Genomic DNA, 8697 nt, shown 5'->3' on the forward strand with positions numbered 1-8697 from the left:
AAGGAGTCAATCCATCAATAAGTTACCAAAAGTCAAAATCTGAATATACATATAACAAAGCTTTAAAATATATAGAACAAAAATTGTCATGACAATTAAAAAAAAAAAAAGCTACACTCATAGTGGATGACTTCATCACATCTTTCAAAAGCTGACACAACAAGCAATCACTAAGGATATAGAAGATCAGAACCATAAACTTGACTTTTAGAACACTGCACCCAACAATGACAGAATATATCTTACATTATTTCGTGTATGTAAAGTTCAAACTGAGGCAAAACTAACGTATGGTGTTAGAAGTCAGAATAGTGATAGCACATGGCAAGGGTTAATGGTTGGAAATGGGCATTAAGAGGCTTCTGAAGCAAGGGGCCCCCGGGAGGCTCGGTTAAGTGGCTAACTTCAGCTCAGGTCATGATCTCGTGGTCCGTGAGGTCGAGTCCTTCGTCGGGCTCTGTGCTGACAGCTTAGAGCCTGAAGCCTGCTTCGGATTCCGCGTCTCCCTCTCTCTCTGCACCGCTCTGCTCACACTCTCTCTCAAAAATAAACATTAAAAGAAAAAAAAAAAAGAGGCTTCTGAAGTGCAGGCAGTGCGCTCTCTCGATGTGGGTGCCGATGGTCCTGGATGTTCACTTTGTGATTATTCATTGTGTTTTACACATCTGAGTTTTCTGTGTTTGTTATACTTCTATTAACATTTTTACATGAAGAAAGGGGGGAACCTTTGGATTTGACAGCATTGAGAATCACTGCTCTACTCTACTGTTCTGACTCCCTGCCACCTCCCTAATTGCATATTCAACTATTTTCCTCTCCTCAATCACCTACCGACTCCAGCCTCCCTGCCTTCCTCACATATGCCACAAAGTCTTTCCCATCATAAGGCGTTTGCACTTTGCTGTTCTCTCCTCCAGAAATGTTCTCTCTCCTATTCACAAAGCTAATTCATTCATTCATATGGCACCTCCTCAGAGAAGACTTCTTTGGCCACTTTATGTGAGGTAAGACTTCCCCTGAGGCACCTGGGTGACTCAGTTGGTTATGCGTCCAACTTTTTGGCTCAGGTCATGATCTCATGGTTTGTGAGTTTGACTGAGCCCGCATCTGGTTCTCTGCTGTTAGTGCAGAGGTCACTTTGGATCTTCTGTCTCCCTCTGTCTCTGGCCCTCCCCCACTCATAGGGCTCTCTCTCTCTCTCTCAAAAATAAATACACACTTAAAAAATAAAAGACTTCCCCAAATCATCTCTCCCCTTACTCTAGCTTATTCTCTTTGTAGTTCTTTCAGTTACTGCTTTATATATTTTGTGTCTATATCAAGTATACTTACGAACATAAGCATTGTGTCTTCTTGATCCATTATTATTTTATCAATACGTTATATCTGTTTTTACCTTTGTGATGATTTTCATCTTCAATTCTGTCTATAGTTGTTACCCTAGTTTTTCTTTGATTCGTATTTCTATGGTATATCTTTTTCTATTCCTTTATTGCAGGCTTTCTCTTCCCTTTTTAAACATATCTCTTCTGGGCGCCTGGGTGGCTCAGTCGGTCAAGCGGCCGACTTCGGCCCAGGTCATGATCTTGCGGTCCATGAGTTCGAGCCCCGTGTCGGGCTCGGTGCTGACCGCTCAGAGCCTGGAGCCTGTTTCAGATTCTGTGTCTCCCTCTCTCTGACCCTCCCCCGTTCATGCTCTGTCTCTCTCTGTCTCAAGAATAAGTAAACGTTAAACAAAATTTTTTTAAACATACCTCTTCTAGAAAACATAGTACTAGATATTTTCAAAAATCCAATCTATATGTCTCTGGCTTTCAACTGGTGAGTTTAGTCCATTTATGTTTATTATAATTAATACAAAAGCCCATTTTATGTTTTCTATTTTTCATGCTTTTATATAGATTTTTTTCTTTTTTCTCATATTAAGCACTGGGTTGAGCAAAATGTTTTGTACTGAATCCAAAAGTTATGCTTTGCATCTTTATTTTTCTGGTGGTTACTCAGAATTAAACACTACATTTCCCAACTACCAGGTGTGGTTACATAAATTCTGGCTGATGAAATATAAGCAGAAGTGTGGAACTTCCAGAAAGAATTTGTTAAAAGGGAAGAGGTTCCCCTTTCCCCCTTGCTTCCTCCTGCTACTTTCCCCAAACTGGAAACTGGAACACCTACATGGGACCCTGAAGTGGTCATGAGTGTGGCAGTGCTGAATGGTACGCAGACAGTTGAGTGTGTCTCTCCATGATAATGTGCTGATGCTAGTCCTGGCTACCTACCAGGCAAAATTCTTTCACCTGAATGAGAAAGAAACTTCTTTAAGTCGCTATTATTTGGGATTTTTTTCTTAATCACATGCCACTGGACCTAACAGGGCACTGCTCAATTCCAGGAATTGTTGCCTTTACTGTAATTAATTTTCTAGCCTATGGGATGAAGGTGTATCTTCCTTGGTCCTTACCCAATTTATGGCACTTGGCCTTCTCCTCTGGACTTCTGCTACTCGAATTCCCACACACGGTGGGTTTCCTCAAAAGCAGAGCCCGAGACGAAGACCCGACTCTAAGTAGTTGACTTCAGATCTTGGGAAATGAGGGTGCAGACAGAATAAGAAGGAAGGAAGAAAGGCATAAGAAGGCTACTGAGATCACTACTGTGGGGTACTTGATTTCACTGGGACCTCCTGAAAAGTGCTCAGAACACCTCTTAAAATTGCTTCTCACCAGATAGACAGGGCACTGGAGTATTTATCTACTAGATCCCATCCCCTGTCGGCTAAGCATTGTCGGCTTAGAACCTCATGGGTTCTCCATCATGCATTTGGAAGGAGCAAGCTCCCCATACAGAATTTTCGGTGGCAGAAATTCTAAAGAGGGTGTCATGAGACCGAGATGAGATGCTGTCACCGTGAGGTGAGTCTGAGCTTGTTGCACAGAACTGCCCACTGCAGCTACAACTACAATCAGAAATGGGCGAAGGGAATGTGGCACCAGATACCAGAGCTGTCTGCTCTACTGACCAAGGAGTTTTCACAGCTGCTATGTGATTTTCTGAGCTCTATTGGCTTCCCTTTTGTTTCTATGGCAGCTATAGGGTTGAGTTCAGGAAATGAAACCTATAGCCTATGCCAATTCACCATTTTATCTTGAACCAAATTCCCAGTTTTAGAAGATCACTTCTCCCTGAACTTTTTCACGACATGTTTCCCCATCTCTTTGCTCTTTTCCAATGAATTCCTCCTCTATATTGAAACCCTTAAATTGCAGGGAGTCCTCAAGTTTGTATTGATTCTTTTTTTCTTTCACTGTACCATCTCCCTGAAATATCTCACTTATTTCTCTATCTCATTTACCACCTATAAAGAGAACTTAACCAGTCTTTATTTCCAGTCCAGAGCTCCTGACTTCCTAATCCAAATTCATCATCCTGTACTAGATGTGGTCACCTAGATTCACCATATAGGTAAGCAAATCTAACATGTCTAAAAAAAAAAACAAAACAAAACTCATTATCTTTCTATATCTCAATTAATGGCATCTTCACCTAACTCATCCAAGCTAGAAACTCCAAGCTAGCAACATCTCTGCTTTTTTCTTCCTTCACTCCTATTTAATCACTTGCAAAAATTTGGTTGCTCTTACATCTTTCAAGTGTACCCTCTTCTTTATCCCTATAGTAATTAACCTTTATAATTTTGTATGAGCTTTTTTAAAGGACCAGAAATGGTCTCTTGCCTCTCCTTTCTCCCCTTGCCAAACAAAGAGGAGATCAGTCACACCAGGATATAGTTTAGTCAAGAAACTTCACATGGTTTGTTTTGAAAGCCCCTATCCTTCCTCCAAAATTCCCAATTTCCTGCTCCAGAGAGGCAATCTATTTCAACACCTTGAGTAGACTCTTATTATTTACTTACTTTCTTTAAATAATATGCCTGTAATTTCACTTCATGATATTTCAGTTTTAAGCAATATCTAATGTTTCCTCCCTACAGATGATGAGGATTTAGCTTCCCTCTCTCTCCCCTCCCCACCTCTTTCTCACACACATTACCCACCCCCCCCACTTCAACACATATCCATTCTTTCATCTTCCAAATATAGCAGCAATACCATAAATTTAGTTAGTGTTTACATTACTATGTTTATACAGATGTATTTACAGTTGAGCCATGTATATACTATGATTACTTATTCCAATAGAGTATTTTATTTTTTTTGGTGTTCATAATGATCTAGTTTTTTTCTCTGCTTGGTTCTCGTTGTATTTATCACTAATTCAACATCAGACTCTCCTATTTTGTAAATTTTCTCAAACACGTAGACAATTCATCTATCAGTTTCACCTTCAGACCTGCTCCAATCTGGACTGGTTGGTTAGCTGTCCCAGTCTGATGCATAGTTGTCATGCTGGAGTTCTGCTTCACCATCATCCTAGGAATTTCCTTCACCTCCCTTTTATGATGGGCTCTGTTATCTGATTCCTTTATCTTTTTTTCCCTTAGGTTTGCTCCCTGAGTTTTGATGGAACACATCTTCTGATAGTTCCCTGAGAAAAACTGCAAGGTAGAAGAAATTTTCAATAACTTGTATGTCCGAAAAGGTATTTTTTATCCTCCTACTTCACTGACCGTTTCTTGGTATAGAATTCTGGATTGAAATTATTTTACCTCAGAAATATACATATATATGTATGTACGTGTGTGTGTGTGTATATATATATATATATATATATATATATATATATATACATTTATATATACATATAAATAAATAAATATAAATATAAATAAATAAATATATATATATATATATATATATATATATATATATATATATATATAATTTATTTAGAGAGAGAGAGAAAGAGAGCAGGAGGGGGAGAAAGAGAGAGGGAGAGAAAGAGAATCCAAAGCAGACTCCTCACTACCAGCACCGAGTCCAATGTGGGGTTCAAACTCTGAACCATGTGATCAAGACTTGACCCGAAACCAAAAGTTGGACGCTTAACTGACTGAGCCACCCAGGTGCCCCTACCTCAGAATTTTAAAGGCATTGCCCCAATGCCTTCCCATTTCTCATGATGTTGTTGAAAAGTGTCATGCCATTGTAATTCTTAACTCTTTGTAGGGACTTCTTTTTTTCTGTCATTGGAAATCGTGTAGGATGTTTCTTTGAACTCAGTGTTCTGAATTTCACAACAACAACCACTGGAGTGAGTCCATTTTCATTCATCGTTCGGTATTTAATTGAAAATTCATGTCTTTCAGATCTGTAAAATTGTATTGAATTGTTAGTTCAGTGATTTTCTCTCTTGACTACAATTATTCAGATGTTGGATCCTTTAAACTAGCAGTCTGACTTTTGAAAAAATTTCCCATTTTTCATCTCCATATCATTTTTGCTCTAGTCTTGGAGAAAAATTTTCAAGTTTATTTTCTATCCTTTTAACGTTATTTTTCATTTCTGTTATCATATTCTTGATCTCTAAGATTTCCTTTTTTTGTATTCTAAATGCTGCTTTTAAAAAATAGCAATGCCATTCTTGTTTTACAGATGCTGTATCTTTTATCTGAGAATATTAATGATCTTATGTATTTTTTTTAAGTTTTCTTTTCCATCTCTCCCTATCTATTGAGTGTAATCAATTCTGTTTCTTCCGAGTTTTTTTCCTTGTCCTACCTTTTCTTTGTTCTCTATCATTAACTTTCCTCAAACTGTTGAGGACCCCAGACTCTCTGATTGCATTTAAGAGAAGTGCATGAAAAAACTCAGTGTGAGCTCCAAGCATGCATACAGAGCTTGTCAACTGGAAACTGTACTGTAGAATTATCTGGGTTCTCTTCAGACTCTAGGTCTTTTCCCTTAGACAAATCAGATTCTCCAGAGAAGACTCTCCCTATCTTCTTCCGGGGGGGATCAGCCTGATGCCTTTATTCTGGGGGCCAAAAAGAGGATGAGGGTTGGGGATGTGTGCTCAGTATATATAATATCTACCTTCACTTTACCCTCTTCTTCCCTCCCACTGGTCAATATGGAGCCTCTGATCTTTCCTGGAATTGGTCTCAAATCTAAAACTAGGGTAAAAAGGGGGCAATCTTGTGCAGTGGTAATGGATCGATCTACTTCCAAACAAACTTTCAGTCCATCCTGCTATATTCAGTCCCACTTTTACCTCTATTTCCAGAGGTTCTTACTGCTACGAATTTCAGAGCTATTGGGAGGTTCTGTGAATATGTTAATATATCATTTTGGGTCTTAGTTTTCTTAATTGTTGCCGTAGGATTCAGCTTTCTTAAGGTACCCTGTCAATTATTCCCTTTACCATAAATTTCCAATTTTCAAATTTTTGTTACCATTTCCTCTCTTAATTTGTGTGTTGTTCATCTGGCTTATACTCTGAGAAGTCCCTTTATTGTAGCTGTAGTGGCACTTTGGAAAGAAATGTTGTTAAATTCAACTTAACCAGAAGTCTGCCAAACTTTGGAAGTAGGTATCATCTGACTCTCCTTCCTCTTTTTTCAACTTCAGCCTGCATTTCAATTTTGTGGATTTTTCTGTGTCCTCACTGATCATTCAGAAAAAAAACTTCACAAGTTCATTCATCCTGAAGTGTAAGGAATGATAGGATTTGATGTGTTCTCTCTCCCAAGAGTATTTTAATTTTTAGCATGGACTAAATTTCTTATCTGGCTTAAACCAAAGGAATAAAGAAATACAGTTCTAATTAAGAAACGTTAAGTTCCCATTTCTAAGTGTTTTGGAAGCCAGGGAAGCCTGTATGCTTCCCTGAAATCACACTTTGTTGAAGGAGGTCCAGCTGTGCCCATGCATAAGGCAGGTGGTAATGCTGGCATCACTATAGGCTTTCTAGCATGAGAAGAAGTAAGGGCAGCTGCTCAATGACAATTCTAGTCCCAACCTGTATGTCTTGGAACTGAGATAATCAGGTAGAGACATCATCATCCCAAATACTGATATTAACCTGGAACAAAACATTTTTTATTACGTTTATAATAAGTATACAAAGACAGGCATCATCAAATCCAAACAACTCTAAGTAAGCCTGTGTTAAACAGACCCCTTTATACAATTAGTGGTTGTGAGGCATCATGAAAATACAAGACACCACATAACTGTACGACAATTAGGTCAGGAAAATAATTATGGCTAATAATATGACTAACCACCTTAAGCTGTATGCATAATAAAAAAAGATACGTGCTCTTGGTTGAAGCAGGCACAATTAGCCAAAATTTGGTAGGGAGCACATTTTCATTTTTAGCAAACAACAGAAGGATGCCTCCAGCACTCTGGAGACCTGTACACAGAAAATTAAAGTCAGATTTATCTGCAAGGATACAAGCAACAGAAACAGAGGAGAAAAGAAGACAAAACTACAGATAGTCCCCTGTTTACAACAGTTAGACTTAAGATCTTTCGACTTTTTGATGGTGTGAGAGTGATACGCATTCCGTAGAAACCATGGTAATAGCAAATGCCAATGTATTGCTTTGCTATTTACTGGACACGTCTACGTAAAGCATCCTACATATGTTAACAAATCCCACACAACCTCCTGTGACAGGTGCTCTTCTCCCCAATTCTGCAGGTGAAGAAACTAAAGCGCATAGAGATCAAGTAATTTGCCATGGTGAGTGGCAGAGCCGGGATTTAAATTTAGGCTACCCACCTCCAGAGACTGGCTCTTAACACCACTCCACGCTGCTGCCACTTTTCTGCTTGTGTTTCCTATTCAACTAATTCAATTACAAATACACGGTTTCATCACCGGTTATGCAAAACTTACTCCACCCTCACCTTATCGAGAACTTAACGGTCCTTTTGATAAAATACCAATACTAGCAGAAACAAACACGAAGTTCTCCAGGATCTGAACATTTTCATAACTTGAATCAACCCAACCTAAAATTTACCAGCCCGAATTGTGTTTTTCAAAGCTTGACTAATATCCTGTCACATGGTATTTTTTTAAGAAACCTCCAGCCTAGTGCTTACATCGTAGCCCCTCTTACCTGTTCTAGGCATTTAGCAGACAGAAGCCCTTCAGATTCTTTCCCTGTTTTCCAGTTTCATCTGATAAACAGAATAGAAAATGCAATACCGAATGCCCTGCACCGAGCAAACATGTTACCAACTATTAACTGAACCACCTTACCATCGGTCCATTTGGGGCTTCCTGTCTTAATGTTGAATAATCAACAATTAACAATAATGTAATTTCCAGTCAGCAAAGCCATTTCACCAACATGAGTTGATTTGTTCTCCTTCTTAGCATTTAAATGCACGGTCCATTTTTGCCTTAGGAATACTTTGCTGTTTCTTACCAGTCTTCCAAATCTGCCCTTAAAAGACGAGCCTCGGAATATTATGTACGGGTATGGCTACGTTTCCCTACAAAATACACCTGCCACTTCCCCTGGAGAAACAAAACGGAGGCTGGCTGAATTTTTCAAACGTGAGGACGAGGCTGGCTGAATTTTTCAAACGTGAGGACGACCGTGTCCGCTCGCCCGGCTCCCGCCCCCAGCCGGCCGCGGCCTCCCGCGCCTCCCCCCCGCCCCCGCGGTGTCCGGCCGCCCCGCCGCTGGTAAGGCCCGGTCCGGGCCTCCCCGGGCCGCGGCGGCGCCCCCTGCAGGCCGCGGCGGGCAGAGCGGGCGGAAGGAACCCGAGCCGGGCT

The 8697-nt window shown here is 40.0% G+C and overlaps 1 long non-coding RNA gene across 1 annotated transcript; it reads right to left on the reverse strand.

The window, feature by feature from the left end:
• Nucleotides 1-4183: 4183 nt before the first annotated feature.
• On the reverse strand, nucleotides 4184-6863 carry LOC122202089. Its single transcript, XR_006194455.1, has 3 exons — nucleotides 6463-6863; nucleotides 5034-5268; nucleotides 4184-4555 (listed from the first exon to the last, which is right to left on the reverse strand). It is a non-coding gene; the product is annotated as an uncharacterized LOC122202089 (long non-coding RNA).
• Between the last annotated feature and the right edge of the window lie 1834 nt (nucleotides 6864-8697).

Source organism: Panthera leo, chromosome D2 (genome assembly GCF_018350215.1).
Source record: "Panthera leo isolate Ple1 chromosome D2, P.leo_Ple1_pat1.1, whole genome shotgun sequence".
Classification (NCBI taxonomy): Eukaryota; Metazoa; Chordata; class Mammalia; order Carnivora; family Felidae; genus Panthera; species Panthera leo.